General features: G+C 46.4%; 1 pseudogene; it reads right to left on the bottom strand.

The window, feature by feature from the left end:
- Positions 1-4769: 4769 nt before the first annotated feature.
- Positions 4770-4889, bottom strand: LOC134167547 (5S ribosomal RNA; annotated as a pseudogene).
- Positions 4890-6824: the final 1935 nt, after the last annotated feature.

Raw genomic sequence — 6824 nt, 5'->3', positions numbered from 1 at the left:
AAAGTATGGAAGATTGATCTGTTGATAAAGCTGAGGAAACCATTCAAGCAGCAATTCTTCGATTATAGAGAATAGGAGGGAATAACATATGCTTTATTGAGCAGTCTAGACCCTGGTTAAACACCAAAGTCATTTGTCTCTTCTAAACCAGACAAGTGTTCACCCTGCCAAGTGCACTACTTAGAGGAAAAGTACTGAAGGACTTGTGAACCATACTTTTCTCACCAGTGCTGCTAACATCTCTCAGAAGTTAAGATACTTTTCTGTGGACTTTCCCTCTATAAGAGCTTTTGTTCTTCAGATGGATTATAAATATTGGATCACGTTCAGTTCCAACATAAATATGGAGTAGCATCAGAAAATTAATTATAAACTTTATTAATATGTCAAATAATTTTCAATTGAGCAAAGCAATTGGTAAAGTAATAGTAATGAAAACATAATATAATCATAGAATAATATAATAGTTAGGGTTGGAAAGAACCTCAAGATCATCTAGTTCCAACCAACCTGCCATGGCAGGGACATCTCCCACTAAAACATGTCACCCAAGGCTCTGTCCAACCTGGCCTTGAACACCGCAAAGGAGCATTCATAACTTCCCTGGGCAACCCATTCCAGTGCCTTACCACCCTTACAGTAAAGAACTTCTCCCTCTGGATGGCATCCCTTCCCTCCAGCATTATCAACTGAACAACACAGCTTGGTGTCATCGGCAAACTTGCTGAGAGTGCACTCAATCCCACTGCCCATGTCAGCGACAAAGATGTTGAACAAGACCGGTCCCAACACCAATTCTTGGGGGACACCACTAGTTTCTGGCCTCCAGCTGGACATTGAGTCCCCTGATCATCCTCATGGCCCTCCTCTGGACTTCTTCAAACAGTTCCATGTCCTTTTCATGTTGAGGACACCAGAATTGCACACAATACTCCAGGTGAGGTCTCACAAGAGCAGAGTAGAGGGGCAGGATCACCTCCCTTGACCTGCTGGCCACGCTCCTTTTGATGCAGCTCAGGATATGTTTGGCTTTCTGGGATGTGAGCACACACTGCCGGCTCATGTCCATTTTCTCATCGACCAGCACCCCCAAGTCCTTCTCTGCAGGACTGCTCTGAATCTCTTCTTTGCCCAACCTGTAGCTGTGCCTGGGATTGCTCCGACCCAGGTGTAGGACCTTGCACTTGGCATGGTTAAACTTCATGAGGTTGGCATCAGCCCACCTCACAAGGATGTAAAGATCCCTCTGGATTGCATTCCTTCCCTCCAGCATATCAACCAAACCACACAGCTTGGTGTCATCAGCAAACTTGCTGAGGGCGCACTCAATCCCACTGTCCATGTCACCAACAAAGATGCTGAACAGTACCGGTCCCAACACTGATTCCTGAGGGACACCACTCCTTACTGGTCTCCTCACTCCTTACTGGAAATTGAGCCAATGACCACAACTCTTTGCATGCGGCCATCCCGCCAGTTCTATATCCGCCAAGTGATCCACCTATCAAATTGATGTCTCTCCAATTTAGAGACAAGAATGTTGTGTGGGACAGTGTTGAACGCTTTGCACAAGTGCAGGTAAATGACATCAACTGCTCTACCCCTGCCCATCAGTTCCATAGCCCCATCATAGAAGGCCACCAGATCAGTCAGGCAGGATTTGCCCATAGTGAAGCCATGCTGGCTGTCACCAAGCACCTTGTTGATTTTCATGTGCCTTAGCATGCCTTCCAGGAGAATCTGCTCCAAGATTTTGCCAGGCACAGAGGTGAGACTGACTGCTCTGTAATTCCCCGGGTCATCCATTTTCCCCTTCTTGAAAATGGGGGTTATATTTCCCTTTTTCCAGTCATCGGGAACTTCACATGACTGCCACGATTTTTCAAATATGATGGCCAGCGGCTTCGCAATTTCATTTGCCAGCCCCTTCAGGACCCGCGTATGGCTCTCATCAGGACCCATGGACTTATGTACATTCAGGTTCTTATGATGGTCTCGAACCAGGTCCCCTCCTACAGTGGGCCCAAGGTCTTCATTCTCACAGTCCCTGCATCTGCCTTCCAAGACTTGGGTGGTGTGGTCAGAGCCTTTGGCAGTGAAGACTGAGGGAAAGGAGTCATTAAGAACTTCAGACTTCTCCAAATCCAAGGAAGCCAGCTCTCCTGGGAGCTTCTGGAGAGGGCCCACATAGTCCATAGTCAGTCTTTTATTTGCAATGTACCTGTAGAATCCCTTCCTGTTATCCTTAAAATCCCTAGCTAGTTTAATTCTAACTGGGCCTTAGCTTTCCTAACCTGGTCCCTAACCTCCCGGACAACATCCCTGTACTCTTCTCAGGATGCCTGTCCTTGCTTCCACTTTTTATAAGCCTCTTTTTTTCCTTCAGAGTTTCCTCAGCAGCTCCTTATCCATCCAAGGAGGTCTCCTGGCCCTCCTGCTGCACTTCCTTCTAGTTGGGATGCAACACTGCTGAGCTTGTAGCAGGTAATCCTTGAATATCAACCAAGAGTCTTGGGCCTCCCTACACTCTAGGGCTATATCCCATGGAACCTTACTAAGCAGGTTTCCTGAAGAGGCCAAAATCTGCTCTCTTCAAGTCCACAGCAGTAAACTTGATGCATGCTCTTCTCACTGTCCTGAGGATCTCAAATTCGACCATCTCATGATCGCTGCATCCAAGGCTGCCCTGGAGCGTCACATTTCCAATGAGCCCTTCGCTGTTGGTGAGCACAAGGTCAAGCATAGCACCTCTCCTTGCCGGCTCCTCTATTACTTCCAGAAGGAAGTTGTCTTCTACACAATTGAGGAATCTCCTGGATTGCTTGTGTCAGGCTGTACCGTCCTTCCAACAGATGTCAGGGTGGTTGAAGTCACCCATGAGAACAAGGGCCTTTGAGCGTGAGGCTTTTCCTATCTGTCTATAGAGCGTTTCATCCGCAGGTTCTCCTTGATCAGGCAGTCTGTCACAGATCCCCACAGTAATGTCTCCCATCGCTGTTCTCCCTTTAACCCTCACCCACAAACTCTCTGTGGACTGCTCACCTGTCCCCAGACAGAGCACCACACGCTCCAGCTTATCCCTAACATAAAGGGCAACTCCCCCTCCCCGCCTGCCCGGCCTGTCTTTTCTAAAAAGCCTGTAACCTTCCATTCCAACACTCCAGTCACAGGAGCCATCCCACCATGTTTCTGCGATGCCTATTATATCATACCCCTGTAGACGTGCACACATCTCTAATTCCTCTTGTTTGTTCCCCATGCTACGGGCGGTTGTATAGAGGCATCTGAGCTGGCTCATTGGCTGGAGCGTCTACATTGCTCTGAGCATTTATTATAGGTGCTGGCAACTGACTGGGTGTGTTGGGATGGAATGATGCCCCCTCCCCCAACACATCTAGTTTAAAGCCTCCTTGACCAGTCTGGCAAGCCTCCTAACAAAACTGCTCTTTGCCAGCAGACCAGCTCCACCAGCCCCCACTAGACCTGGCCTACAAACCTGGGTCCTGTCTTCAAGACACCCAAACCCCTGACTATGACACCACCCTTTTAACCATTTATTAACCTGGCTAATCATCCTACCTTTTTTTAGGTCCTTTCCTTTATCCTGGAGAATTGACAAAAAACTATCTGAGCTCCAGAGCTCCTAACCACCTCTCCCAGGGCTCTGTAGTCCTTCTTTATGTTCCCCAATCTACTACTATCTATATCCCTAGCACCCACATGTATCACCAGAAGTGGGTAATAGTCCATGGGACTTACTGGAGCAGGCAGCCTCTCTGCCACATCCCTGATCCGTGCCCCCGGTAGGCAACACACCTCCCTTGAGACAGGGTCAGGCCGACAGACGAGTGCTTCTGTCCCTTTCAATGTAGAGTTCCCTACTACTACGACCCACCGCTTTTTCCCGGCAGCACCAGTAGAGATCTTCTTTACCAGTCCATCAGCCGGCTGTTGCTGGCTCAAGTGTGTTTCCTCATTAGCTCCCTGCAGGACAGCAAAGCGGTTCTGTGTGGGGACAACAGGTTTACGGGGAAGCCCCTTGCTTTTGATTGTCCTCTTCCTCCTTTTTTTTTGTTTTGTTTTTTTTTTTGCCACTAATTCCCAGCTTCCCGGGTTAACGGCCTCCTTCTTTCCTTCATGAGCTAGAGGGGAAATTTGAGGCCCCTGCACAGTTTGACCCGGGAGCAAGCACTCCTGCTTACTCTCAGCTTCCCTGATGTCTATTAACATCATCCCGCAGCTCAGCCCCTGCTGCAGGAGGACCTCCAGCAGGGAGCACTGAGTGCAGCCCTGCCCATTGTGCACCCTCGCTCACCAGACCAGTGCAGGCGCCCTCTACACCCTGAGCTCTGCACTGCAACCTCCCCTCTCATCGGCTCTGTCTGGGCGCCTACACTGGCCACCGCCGGGACAGCCAGAGCATCGCGCCCAGACCGGGCCCTGGTCATACGACGAGGGCTCACCATTCTGCTCGCCTATCAGCGAAAAATGCCTCAACCCGCCCGGTTTGCCGCGCTCCTGTTCACTAGCACTCCCTGGGGCAGGCTTTTAACCACTCAGGGCTGGTGCCGCTGCTCCTGGCTCCGCCCCCTGTGAGTCAGCTGCTCGCTCTCGTCAGCTGAGCTGCCGGCTCCTGGGCAGGTCCTGTCGAGGACTTGAGGCTCCCTCGGTGGCTCTTGTCGCTCTGAGTTGAGGCTCCTGGACGCTGATCTTCCCCCTGCTCTGGTGTTGAAGGCATCCTCTCTCAAGCTACTCACCTCAGCAATTCAAGCCTACAGCACCCGAGATTCCCAGGCAGTCTCCCAGACAAGTACTAAACGGGCCTGACCCTGCTCTGGCTTCCAAGATCAGACAAGATTGAGAGTTTTCAGGGTGGTGTGGCTGTAGGCGTAGGTGTCATCTGCTTTCTTACCATATTCAGATTTTTTTTGTTTAGCATGTCTGTACTGTTTAATTTTCTTATTCGCTAAAGTAAGAACTCATTTCTTGGGGACCTGTAATTCACACTTGTGTAATCCTTTTGATATTATTGAAGTTATTTCTTGACAATGTTAAATTTACACTCATAAATTGAATAAGACTCATTCTTCTCTACATTTTACCTGTTCTTTAATTCACTTCACTTTTGGTGCCCTTTTTTCTTATTTTTGTCCAAAATAATTTTTTCTATAACCAATTATTTTTTTCTTTAAATTTACTTATATCAAATGGGTACTGATATTGATTAAGGACTCATCTGTGTTTTAATGTTCAGAAGTATTTTCTCTTTTTTTTTCAGCTTAAGAAAGTGACCGTGAAAATAATAAAACTTGTCTTATGATTCTTAAATAATATTTATTAAGACTCTTAACAGGTAATAAGATTTTGCCTCAAAAAAAAAGCTGATAAAAATATTTGAAGTAAATAATTTCAAAAGGAAAGCCAAATGAATACCACTGAACACTGAAAACATTTAGCTAGGTAATTGAAAAAAAAAAGCAATTGAAATTCAAGTAAAAAATTAAAAAATTGAAAAAATGAAAAAAAATTGAAAGAAATCATATTTCTGTGGATTGTTATCTTGACTCTCAGAGCCCTGAGGGGCTTCACCCCACCCTGCCCGTGACCCAGGACACCCTTTCCAGCACCCAGGGCAACAGCCCCTGCCCCAGGAACACTGCAGCAGGGCAAAGCCAGGGCCAAACACAGGACCCAGGCCTACGTCCCTTCCTGGCCTCAAATTGCCCCCATCCTCACAGCCCTTCCCGAGTGGATGAGATCAATTACTTTCATCAAGCCTGATGCTGACCCCACCCAGCTAGACTGATGTCCCAGCCCAGTCTCTGCCTGTCATCTTCATCATCAACAGCACCATCATGAGGTGAGAATCTGGGCTCTTAACTAACCCTGGTTTCCAACCCCAGGCCTGCCCCTCCCCTGGCTCAGACACCTGCCAAGCATGGCCTGGCCTGGTTATGGAGGTGACTTCCTCAACTCCTTGGAGCAACAAGCCCTCACTGCTCCATGACATTGGATATGAATAAAAGGCAGAAGGCTAATTAGTCACACCATCATTGGTTTATTAATGAGGAATTAGATAACTGTAATGAGTCAATAACATTAACACATGCTGTGCCAATGCACTTTTCTAAACTTGTTTAACAGCAGTTAACTGTCTAACAGCATGGGGGCTATGTCATTTCATTCAGAGGTACTGTAGTCAATTCAGCTGGTTTTTGAGATACAGTTTTATAGAGTTACCTTATAGCCATCTGCTCACAAGGAAAAACAAAGTGAACAACATTATGAAAATACACACCAAAGTTTTTCTTTATTTGCATGGGGTTTTCAAGAGCATGTAGTGAAATGCCTACAAACTTTAGGCTGCAACAGAAGCCTTCTTCTCAAGTGAGTATTAAATGAAAGTTTTGACAAGGTTCTAGAATATGTAAAAGTTCAGATAGGCCTCTGTGAAATGAAGAAACCAGGATAATGGTATTTATGTTTATAGCTCCTTACCTCAAAAAACTATACACTGCAACAGCCAAAATAATAGCATAATGCCAACTAACAGATTATTTTTTTTAATTTTGCTGGATTAGTAAATATAATATTAATGAATTCCTTGAATTATTGATAAAAAGGTAAGCAAACAATAAAAATTCTGGATGCCCACTTGCTCTGTTTCATCAAGGACCTTTGGCAATCAGTCCTGACAGAATTTTCAAAAAGTGCAGACAATACAAACTTTTATGCAGACTATTTTCCTGTCTGTTTTAAGCTACTTAAAGTCAACCTCAGAGCAAGAACAAAGGCAAAAATGATTGATTTCTTCTGTGCTTGTT

This window comes from Pezoporus occidentalis, unplaced genomic scaffold (assembly GCF_034315485.1).
Source record: "Pezoporus occidentalis ecotype Australia unplaced genomic scaffold, CSIRO_AGI_Poc_V1 ctg29, whole genome shotgun sequence".
Taxonomy (NCBI): domain Eukaryota; kingdom Metazoa; phylum Chordata; class Aves; order Psittaciformes; family Psittacidae; genus Pezoporus; species Pezoporus occidentalis.
Note: the sequence above shows the minus strand (reverse complement) of the source record. Positions and strands in the feature narration are given on the sequence as shown.